The sequence below is a fragment of the Cervus canadensis genome, chromosome 10 (assembly GCF_019320065.1).
Source record: "Cervus canadensis isolate Bull #8, Minnesota chromosome 10, ASM1932006v1, whole genome shotgun sequence".
Taxonomy (NCBI): Eukaryota; Metazoa; Chordata; class Mammalia; order Artiodactyla; family Cervidae; genus Cervus; species Cervus canadensis.
The window spans coordinates 57,695,486-57,707,547 of NC_057395.1; positions in this window are offsets into that span (position 1 = coordinate 57,695,486).

Genomic DNA, 12,062 nt, shown 5'->3' on the forward strand with positions numbered 1-12,062 from the left:
ATGCCATCCAACCATCTCATCCTCTGTCGTCCCTTTTTCCTCCTGCCTTTGCTCTTTCCCAGCATCAATCTTTTCCAATGAGTCAGTTCTTTGCATCAGGTGGCCAAAGTATTGGAGTGTGAACTTCAGCATCAGTCCTCCCAAGGAATATTCAGGACTGATTTCCTTTAGGCTTGACTGGTTCGACCTCCTTGCAGCCCAAGGGACTCTCAAGAGTCTTCTCCAACACCACAGTTCAAAAGCATCAATTCTTTGGCACTCAGCTTTCTTTATAGTCCAAATCTCTCCCATCCATATGTAACTACTGGAAAAACCATAGCTTTCACTAAATGGGCCTTTGTCGGGAAAAGTAATGTCTCTGCTTTTTAATTATACAATATATTACCCATTAGGAAATAAATCAGGGCACTGCCATCCAGGAATGGCCAGAGTGGTCCCGGAAGCCCCTCTGATAAGGTGATTGGGCAGGGGAAGTAATTCTGGCCTCATTGAAAGTCCCTCCCGGTGTTCGGGATTCCTCCGTCTCGGTCGGCAGCCTCTGGGGCAGAGCAAACAGAAAGGGCAGTGCTATTCCCTTTGTCCCTTCTCCAACCACAGGGACAGGCCCACCCCTGGGACTCTGGAGCAAGACCTGTTGCAGATTGTCAAGGCCGCTTGTTCAAAGTTACTAGGAACTTCCTGTCTGACCAGAGCACTGAACACAAGGCCCCGGCACCAGCATCCCCCACCAGTGGGTCACACGGCTATGCAGAGCCAGGCCCTGAGGGTCTCAAACCCTCCACATGTCCAGGCACCAGCATTGGGATGTCCTGTGCAGTGGACATTAAGCCATCAGCCACTGTAGCCACCTGACTACACCCTGAGGGGATTCAGGTTGGGAGGGGGGGGACAGGATACTGAACCTAGATGGTTAAGGTACACATCAAAGGAATGATTTCCATGAGCCCAGACTCTTGCATCTTTGCATGCATACAAAAGTGCTAAATTCATTAACTTGTCTGGTTTTTCTTTAATTCACAAGAATCCTTTGATGTTCAACTTTTGGGTTTTTGTTACAAAAACTCCCTGTATCCTGCCCCCTCCTTCACCGCTTAGGACCACTCTCTCACACTTAGGAGCACTCCCTCTGGGCTATCCTAGAGACTGCTTCCAGAGTTTGAGTCTGCATAAAGCCCACTGAATAAAATACAATCCTCAGCTTCTAGTTGTGCACCTTTTTTTAAGTTGACACTGCTCAAAGTGGGTTTGAGGGGCACAGGAAGACAGGCGAGGTGTTTACTAGTCTTGGAGATTATCCAGTACATTCTGTTAGGCTACATTTGACCCCAGGCCCAGACCAGCTGTGCCTGAAGACCCCGACTCCTTAATCCCACTCTCCCCCAGGCAACCACTGTTCTGATCCTTGCCTCCCCCAAGACACCCGCTTCAGCCCCCTGACGCTGGGAATGGAACCCCAAGTCTTCACGGAGTCCCCTGGGGACACACTTTTCTGGTTCCCCTGATTTCTCGTCTTGTCCTGGGTGTTTCCCCCAGCTCCCTAGGCCCGCTCCTGCCTCGGGGCTGTGTCACACCGCTTGCCCTTTAGCCTGCTCTTATCCATTCACTGCACTTTTCACCTCCCCAAACCCTGGTCCCCTATTCGCGGGTTTGAGTTCTCTCTCTCCCCTGCGAGGTGGGGCCTTGGATGTTTTCCTCAAGCTGTACGGTCTGGCAAGCAGAAGTCCCCCGAGGAAAGGTTTGTTGAGTGAACGAATGCATGGTGGAAGGAAAGAGCCGAGGAGAGCTCTCGACCAGAGAAGGGACCCTCAGCGCGCCCTTGGAAAACTTTGCTAAAGTGTCACCTACAGTTGTTGGGCCAGGGAAGGCGGTCATCTTGCAGCCGCGCGATCTTGGGCACGTTGGATACCTTCACCCGGCCTCAGTTTCCCCTTCCGTGATTGGGCCTCTAAGGGCGGGGGCAGGGCGCAGGCGGCTAGGCCTACAAGTCCCAGCACCGCCCGGGCCGGTCCCGCCCCGCCCACTCCGCGCCCCTCCCGACTGAGCGGCCGCGCGGGGAGGGGCGCCGCAGAGAGTGAGGCTGCGCCCTGGGCGGCCGGCGTCTGCTGAGCACGTGCTGACGCCGCGGGATCTGGAGGGTTCAGACCCTGGGTGGGCGGCCGCCCTGGGCGGGAACACGGGGTTAGAAAGGCAGAGTGCGCAGGACCCGTGCCCGACGTTTTCCGCCCGTGTCCGGCAGGATAGCTGCGGGCCCCTGGCGCTCCCGCCCTGCCCGGAAGAGGGCATGGGGCATCTTTTTCGTAAAAATGCAGATGCTCAGCCATGGTTCATTCAGTTGTTTATCCTCCGGTCCCTAGGTTTCTGCGTCACCAACCTCTCCGCCCGTCGAGTGGTCCCGTGTCCCCACGTGTCACCCGCTTCTGCCTGAAAATCGGCCATTCTCCCAACAAGTACTTAATCACCTGTCAGGTGCCAGGCAGGGTTCTAGACCCCAGGAAGACTGCAAGCAGGAAACTAATAAAGTCCCCCACTCCCTCCACCCGCACACACGTCCAAGCTTACGTTTTAGGAGGACTAGAGAGAAAGTGAATGAATGAATACTATATTTACTTTTAGGTAAATTTTTCTAGGCAGGTGCTGAGACAAGGGCAAAGAAGAGTGACAGGTGTTCTCTAGAAGCAAGTTAGGAGTCTAGGGGATTGAAAGCCAGAGCCATCGGCGCAAAGGGCACAGGTGACCGAGTGTGAAAAGTCAGAGCAGGAGGAGATCCAGGCGCCATCACTGATGCAGTAACCTCTGAGTGCTGGGCACTTTTATGTGACTAATCCTCCCACACCACTAATAATAATAAAGGTCAATTGTTTTAATGCCTGTTGGGGTTAGGACCTGAACTGGGTAGTTTATATATTAGAAAGTGTGAAAGTGAACATGTTAGTTGTTCAGTCATGTCTGACTGCAATTCCATGGACTATAGCCCTCCAGGCTCCTCTCCCTATGGGATCTCCCAGGCATATTGAGGATACTGGAGTGGGTTGCCATTCCCTTCTCCAGGGGATCTTCCCTACCCAATGCAGGGTCTCCTGCACTGCAGGCAGAGTTTTTTACCGTGATTTAACCTCCAAACACCCTTTGTCACGGGGAGGGAACTGAGGCACTGAGTGACTTCCGCAACACCACCCAGAGCAGCAAATGGTCGGCCAATCCATGATCCTATTTTTGTCCCCTCACAGCCTTTAGAGAAGGCCTTTAATTTTTATTTATTTATTTATGCCTTTGCTGGTCTGCGTTGCTACACAGGGTTTCTTCAGCTGTGGCAAGCAGGGACTACTCTCTAGTTGTGTGTGCTAGCTTCTCATTGTGGCCATCTGGACTGAGGTGGTGGTCCTGGACTCAGGCCCTTCCTCTGGAAATGTTGGCCCTTGTCTGAGGCCATGCCTGGGTGTAGGTATCTGCTATGGGTTGGATTGTGTCCCCCAAGAATACATTCAAGTCCCCGATACTCATAAATGTGCCCTTATTTGGAAATAAGATTTTTGTACTATACATCCATTTAAGACAAAGTCATATTGGAGTTGTATGGGGACTAATCCAATGACTGTTGTCCTTATAAGAAGGCTATATGAAAACTCAAACAAGGTGAAGGCCATATGACACCAGAGGCAGAGGGGTTGGAGTGATGTGCCTGCAAGCTGAGAACATGGTGATTGCTGGCAACCCCAGAAGCCAGCTCTGAAAAAGGCATACTGGGAACAGAGTTCTCTGTCTGAGTGCCTTAACCAGGACCGTGGCCCTGCCGACACCTTGACTTTGGACTTCTGGCCTCCAGAGCTTGAGAGTAAATTTCTGTTGTTCTGAGCTGCCCAGTTCAATGTCAGATGCTGCAGCAGCCCCAGGAGACCAGCACAGCTGGAGGGGAGAGAAAGCCAGAGCCCTGGGTGGGTGGAATCGTGGCTGTGGGACTCCTGGTTTGGAATGACTGAACTTCAGAGTCACACAAGGGTAATTGGGGCTCTCTGGGTCATTCCAGGACTGGGAAGCACTCCTATACCTCCCTGGGCTTCAGCTGCTCAGCTAGGGAAAAGTCCAACTAAGCATCCTTTTACTTAGAACATTGCCAGTTTATGTCCTGTCCTGTTCTTCGCTGCCCAACCCACACTGGGAATGAAACTGATGGCGCCCACTTCCCTGACCCCCTCCTGGCCGTCTCCTGAGTCTGGGCCCTTATACTCAGCAAGCAGTCAGGTTGGGACCCCACCTCTCATCCTCACCTACATCTTGGAGGCAGCATCTGGCTGCAGCCCCAGGACCCACACAGACCCTCTGTTCCCAGCCTGTCCTGGAGGGCAGCCAGTCTGGTGTCTGGATCCACTATCGCTGATCTGGATGCTCCCAGGGCCTGGGACTCAGACTCCCTCCAGGCCTCTCCTCCAGCATCCCTCAAAAGCTCCTGTCCCTTCCCAGCCCTACTTTATACATCTGTTTGCTTCCGTGTGGACCATCTCCCCTGGCTCTGGGAGGACAGGCTACTGGCTACTTTGTTCACTTCCATGTATTCAGGGCCTGGCACATGGAAGGCACTCTCTAAAGATGTGCTGAGTGGAGTTAACAACTGTGTCACTGAACACATTCCAGAGGACTGAGATCGGGGGCGTGAAAGGATCCCTAAAGCATGTTTCCTAACGGAGATGCGAGCTACACGATGTTCCTCTGGAGTCAAGCCTGGGCAGCCCCATCTCCATCTCAGAGCTGGGCTGCAGCTGGTGGGTGGGGTGCAGCCACCTGCACCCCCTCCCCCACCCAAACTGGGGGGGCCCAAGGAACCTTGAAACAAAAAACTGAGGCGGGGAACCAAAAGAGGAAGCGCAAGAGACTTTTGCACGTCATTCAGGCATGGATTGGGCCCTGCTGTTTCAACTTCAGAGAGTAACCTGCCCCCTGGGTTCCTCTGGTCATCCGTCAAGTAGTGAAAGTCTCTCTCCCTTCTCTTCGGGCAGAGGGCAGCCTGCACTGCACAGAACATAGCCGCCACCTGTCTGGGCCTTAGCTTCCTCAGTTCTAGAATGGGCATGATGACAGTGACTTCCTCCTAAGTCTTCAGTGAGGCTGAAATGAGATCACGTGCAGAGTGCCGAGCTCGTCCTCACACTGAAGGTTGTTGTTTAGCCGCCCAGTCGTGTCCGACTCTTTGTGACCTCATGGACGGCAGCACGCCAGGCTGCCCTGTCCTCCACTGTCTCCTGGGAGTTTGCTCAAACTCACTTCCCATGCCGACAACTGCAATTTTGACTTTTTCACCAGGCATGCCTCAGTTTCCAGGCTACACAGGCCAGGTGAGGAGGTGGGCACCTGGCAGCCCTCCCGTGTGTGCTCCTTCCGTGGCTCCCCAGTGCCCAGGGACAGAGTCCCGGATCTCTTCATTCAAGATGCCTTCACTGCCTCCCAAAGCAGAGCCGAAGGGCCCAGCCTCCCAGGCTGTGTCCCCTTCCCAGGAGCTTGCAGCTATGTGGGCCATATGGCTGCTCTGCTGAGCCCAAAGGACCCTCTTCAGACAGATGATCTTAGACACTTGATAAAATGCCTGGAAAGGCAAAGGAAAACCGTCATACTAAAACACAGCTATTAAAATGGTTAAAATGAGGAATGAGTGTGCTCCTTGACTAATGCAAGAAACAACACGTAGCAGGGGCGCTGGTGAGTCAGTAGTTTCGAAGGACTAATGAGCAAGTCCCCTGTGTCAGGATGTCAGTGATGCCCTGGGGTACAGGGCGTCCATGGTTGGGTCACAACTGCTGCTGGGGGGCCCTGGCCCAGGTTGTGACTCATCTGTGCCTCAATCCGACCTCTGGTCACTAAAGATGTAGACTTTTCCCTTGCAGTTCACAGAGCCTGAATTCTACCTGGGGGGTCTGTGCATGCGTGCTAAGTCACTTCAGTCGTGCTAACTCTTTGTGACCCTGTGGACTGTAGCCTGCCAGGCTCCTCTGTCCAAGCAAGACTACTACAGTGGGTTGCCGTGCCCTCCTCTAGGGGATCTTCCCATCCCAGGGTTTGAACCTGCATCTCACGTCTCCTGCATTGGCAGGCAAGTTCTTTACCACTAGCACCACCTGGGAAGCCCATGGGATCTGTGGGTCCCAGGTAAAGACCCCTTTGCTTTAGTTCCAGGTGCCTGTGTCACAGAGGGCCTGCACTTTTTGACTTAAAGCAGCAGACATTTCCTCTCTTAGAGTTCTGGAGGGCAGAGCCCAAACGTGTCTCACGGGGCTTAAGTCAAGGTGTAGGCAGGGCTGGTCCTTCTGGCGGCTCCAGGAAATAATCTGTTTCCTTGCCTTTTCCAGCTTCTAGAGGTTGCCAGCATTCCCAGCTGGCAGCTTCCTCCCAGTCTTTCTCCCACTGCATCTCCCTGATGCTCTCTCCCCTCTACCCACCTCTTCCACTGTTAGAGACCCTTGCAACTCCACTGGCCCCCCGGAAAATCCAGCATAAGCTCCCTATCTCAAGACCTAGAGTCTCGGGCACATCTGCAAAGTCCCTTTGCTGTGTGAATGGGCATGAAAAGCAGTAGGAAACTTGGGGACTGATGATGGTGTGCCAGTGCATACCTTGGGGCACCGCCTCTGTCAACCTTCTAAGAGCAGCCACCGCTGGGGTGAGGAGGTGGATTAAACAGTCAGTCTCACCGGGAAGGCTACAGGAGTCTTGGTTTTTTGCATCCTCCAGGCCAGCAGGTGTGCTGGGAAGCCTGTCCTGCCAATGGGAGCCCCCTTTCCTGGGATGGTTCGTGGCTAATCCCCGGGCTGAGAGCGGTCTGCAAGAATCAGTGCAGGGATGGGGGCCAGCCTGACTCTGCAGCTGGAGGGAGGCTGCCCACCTGCCGGCAGGGGTCTTCCCAGTGAGCACCAGGGGGAGACCTTGCCCCAGGCAAGTGCAGCCCTGCTCTGCACCTGCTCTGGGGGCCCGGGAATGTGTGTGAAGGCTCCTGTAGGTGTGACATGAACACGGGGTCTATTCCAGAGGGGACATCTGGTCATATGGCTGAAAGACACATGGCTACCTGGCAACACTTAGCTCAGGGCGCTGGGACGAAGCACCACAGAAATCTAATTCCTCACACTTCTGGAGGCCAGGAGTCCAAGATCAAGGTGTGGGCAGTGTTGGTTCTGTGAGGCGTCTCTCCTTGCAGATGGCTGGCTGTCTTCCCCTTGTCATCCCATGGTCTTTCCTCTGTGGTGTCTGAGTCCTAACCTCTTCTTTTAAGGATACCAGTCATACTGGATTAGGGCCCATTCTAGTGACCTCATTTAATCACCTCTTTGAAGACACTCTCTCCAATCCAGTCATAATTGAGGTACTAGGGGTTAGGACTTCGAGATACAATTGGGGGAGTGGGGGACAATTCAGCCCATGACAAATACCTCCTTTGCATCTGCAGGTGACTAAGTTGTTAGCCTTCAGAATTGTGCTCAGGGCCTTCCCTGCTGCTCAAGGGCCCTCACTGTGGAGGCCGCGGAGGCCCACAGAGGCAGCCGAGCAGTGGTTCATGTCAGGTGAAGTCCAGAGGCCAGGGAGCCTTGAGGGGGTCCCTGGGCCTTGGCACCAGAAAACACACACTGAGCTGAGGACAGTGGGAAGCAACCTGCTTGAATGCTTCCAGGCATTCTCTCTCGGAAAAAGTCAGCCTCCATCGCATTTCTTTAAGGGCCAATCCCAGAACCAGAAAGATCCATGAGGGAGTGGAAGTGATGGTAAATATCTGAGGTATTCTTGCCTGGAAAATCCCATGGACACAGGAGCCTGGCGGACTGCAGTCCACGGGGTCATAAAGAGTCAGACACGACTGAAGCGACTGAGAATCCACACACGGTGCCTGATGAGGTGCCCAGAGTCAGCAGGGGCTGGGGTTTGACTCCGCTGCAGTCGGCGAGTCCTGGCCAATGAGTAGCCAGTGAAGGGCCAGAGATAGGCCCCTCCCAGTCCCCGGGAAGGCTTGTGAAATCTGGTAAGTGATCAATGCCCCTAAGCTCACCAGGGGTAGTGTTGACATGGTACCAGGGGGCTGCCGGCCACATCTAAATTTAAGACTCAAAAGGAAGAGTCTCCACTGCTGACCGGTGATGAGGAAGGGACGCTGACGCCTTGGGGGTGACCCGGCACTGCCAGGGGCCCTGATGTCCTAAAGGGTAGTGCTAGTTTGGCCCATGGGAGACAGGGGATTGACAGTGTCTTAGTACTGTGTCCATGTCCTCTCCCCATCACCACCCTTGCCCCACACCTAGGAGGGAAAAACCAAAAGAATGCACACCAGTTGCTTTTCAGGGGCTGAATTACTGTTTAAGCAAGTGTGTAACTGGTTTTTCTTATTTGCTTTGGAAATGGCCCTCACCTTAAAGAATATTTCTCAACACATTGATGCAAAATTCACAACAGACTTACATCAGGCTGCGAAGTTATTTACTCTGCTTCTGTTTGCTCTTTGGTGACATAACACCTGTTGTGATTAAAAAAACAAACAAAAAAAACCCTCTCAAAACTGCAGCCACAGGATTTTCCCGCCTTCTCCCGCCTTCTCCCGCCTTCTGATGAACAAGATCTGTGCAATCCAGGAGTCCTCACTTAGCATGAAATTCTGCAGAGCTATGAAACGCTGGGTCTCTCGGTATCAACCCGGCACCTCTCAAGGAAATAGGACTGTAGTGTTGAAACTGCCTTTGCTAAACACTGCAGCCCCGAGAGACTTCCCACGAGGCACTCTGGACCCCAGGCCTGGGGCTTATATAGCTTGTTCAAGGGCCTGCAAATGTGTCTGGGGGTGGGGTTGGGAGCAGGAAGGAGAGAGTGGAAATTGGCTTCAAAATATAAAAACAACCCCAAACTAAGGTAAGTGTCCACAAATATAATACTATCAAAACTCTTCAGTGTTCCAAAGATTTGTCAGAAAACATGTTTTAAGAAACTTCTTGGTATTCTAGGTGATCGTTAAGAAATCATTGCCAAGTATGAGTTAAAGACTGCCAAATAATCTCAGAAGTAAAACATAAAAATTTTTTCCCCAAAAACTTGCAGCAAGAATATGTATTTAAGGTGGGATGTGGGTGCATTTTAACATATGATGTGATGAGTGGGGAGATCTTCAAAAAGTCAGAGGGCCTGGGGCCCCAGTGTCCTGGGGAAATACACTGTGGTGGATTTACATTTCTAGTAGCTGCAGTTACAAAAGTATGACAGGGTCATACCATCATCCAGAATATTATTTCAATGTGATATTAAAAAGAAGATATTTATATTCTGTTTTTGAAATCTACTGTGCCAAATTACTTCACTTTCACTTTTCACTTTCATGCACTGGAGAAGGAAATGGCAACCCACTCCAGTATTCTTGCCTGGAGATTCCCAGGGATGGGGGAGCCTGGTGGGCTGCCGTCTATGGGGTCGCACAGAGTTGGATGCCACTGAAGCGACTTAGCAGCAGCAGCCGTAGTGCCAAATTTTACATTTACTTCTCTATTCTGACTAGACACACAGAGGCCTGGAGCACCCCAAGTTATTAAAATGCATCTTAAAATGGCCTGTTTGCCACCAGTACCCATGTGGGATGGAGATTTTCTGAATCTTACTTTCCTAAACCAGGGCAGAGATGCTAAAGGGTGAGCAAGTGCTCAGAGCTCCCCCCACCCCCCACCCCCCACAAGAAGGCCTCAACATCCCAGGAGGAAACCAACAGGGACATTAGATCTTAAGTAGAAATTCAGGAATCTGACCTCTGAAAAACTGTTCCCTTCAGCATTGTGACTCAGACGATAAAGAATCTGCCTGCAATGCGGGAGACCCAGGTTTGATCCCTGGGTCAGGAAGATCCCTTGGAGCAAGGAATGGAAACCAATCCAATATTCTTGCCTGGGAAATCCCATGGACAGAGGAGCCTGGCAGGCTATACAGTCCTTGGGGTTGCAGAGTCAGACCTAACACTTTCACTTTGACTTTCAGAATTTCCCACACAGAACATCAATCTTCTAAGATAAAAATGTATTAAAGACTAGGGTGAGCCACACCGTTTCTTCTAATAAGCTGGTCAGTGAAATTGAATACAGAAGCTGGTCCCCAACACTGGCACTGGTATCCTTGGTGCCATCTGCTGGTCACATTGAAACACAGCCTCCCTGAGGGAGAATCCTCTTAGGGACATTTTGGTCCCAGCAGGCTCCCTGGGACAGGAAACTTCCCAGACGCCATCCCCCTGAAGTTAGCGCATAGCAGCTGACATTTATTATGCGCCAGCCACGGAAGCCCTTCACACCCATTAGCTCTTTGAATACTCACACTGACCATTTGTGGCAGCTACTTTTAACGTCTCCCATTTTAGATGAGGTCACTGAAGCTCACAGACGTTTAAGTCACATGCTTAAGGTCACAGAGTTGGTCATCACTTGATAGCTGGGACGTAGAGGCAGGCAGTCCAACTCTGAGTGCATGTTCGTAACTACGTCATACAGGCATTTCAAATGTCATTTTGGAATCGATGTAATTACCTCTTCCATTTGGGGAGAATGCAAGCACACAGTTAAAGACTGGTGGTCAGACAATAAATGCTACTTGGTTATTGAACCTCAAGAATTCACCCAAATCAAAAGTCCCCAACACCTGGGTTCTAATGCCTGACAATCTGAGGTGGAGCTGATGTAGTAATAGAAATAATGTGCACAAGAAATGTAATGTGTTTGAATCATCTTGAAACCATGCCCTCCACCCCCTTGTCTGTGGAAAAATTTTCTTCCACAAAACTGGCCCCTCATGCCAAAAAAGTTGGGGACCACTGCCCTAAATCATGTAAAAAGAGGGACAAAAAAAGAAACCCCAATCCAGTACATTATTAAACTTATAATGTTAGCACACCATGCGAAACAATATTTACCATTACTGTAAGCCACGTACTGGAATAGGTTCTGTCGTCTGTGGCTTCACTTGACACTACAATTCGTTGTAATTGTACCACCTACGAGGGGTCATGATTTAATTGGAAAATGCTGGCTTAGATGTTCCTATACGCATTCAAGGTTCATTTCTTACTGAGCCTTTCCTTTAAAGGAAACTAAAATTTTGTATGAAAAAAAAAAAAAATCCCTCCATCTCTCTACGTAGCCCAGAACACATGAAATAGTCACCTTTGTGGAATTTTCACTGTATTTTTTATGGTTACTTTCTATTTGGGGTAAGAGATACTAGTTTTCCATGCAGTATTGAAATTTTTTTCTCTAAATTTATGTCAATGACAAATTTATTTTTGAGGAGCAAATGTTTTCAATAAGTGAATCGATTTAAAAGAAAAACAAGGAATGCTAGCAAAGTGTTGACTGTAGTATCTAGGTGTAGATAAATGGTCACTATAAAACTCCCAACTGCTTCATATGTTTGAAATTTTTCATTAAAAAGTGTTGGGGGAAAAAAATGAACAACAAAACCTGTCTTCTCCAAGAGGTTTACATACTCCACCTTCAGTGAAAGCAACTCCATCTTAAACTGGGTATAAATTTTTAATGGCAGAATGACTTGACACTAATTAAAGGGGAGTGAAGATTATACTTGGGTCTTCCCAAACTAGACGACGCCATCAAATTATGAATTACCTATCGAGCACCTGGGGCTTCCCAGGTGGCTCAGTGGTAAAGAATCCACCTGCCAATGCAGGTTCAACCTCTGGGTTGGGAAGATCCCCTGGAGAAGGAAAGACACTCACTCCAGTATTCTTGCCTGGGAAATTCCACGGACAGAGGAGCCTGGTGGGCTACAGTCCACGGGGTCGCAGTTGGACTGGCACCTGCCATACGCAGCAACACATAGTATTATGTCTACAGGGATGTCGAGGATGGAGAGTTCCTCAGACCCCACATACCTCTTACAAAACATGAAAACAAGTATCTTACGAAGTTTAATGATTTCAACAAATATTTACAGGTTCACTTTTATGTTTCAGGTTCTAGGTTGACAGAGGACTGAACCCATCTCCAGGACTCACATCCTGGGGCCCTTACTTACTCCTGGTTTCTGGCAGCCATTAAGTCCAACCAGGG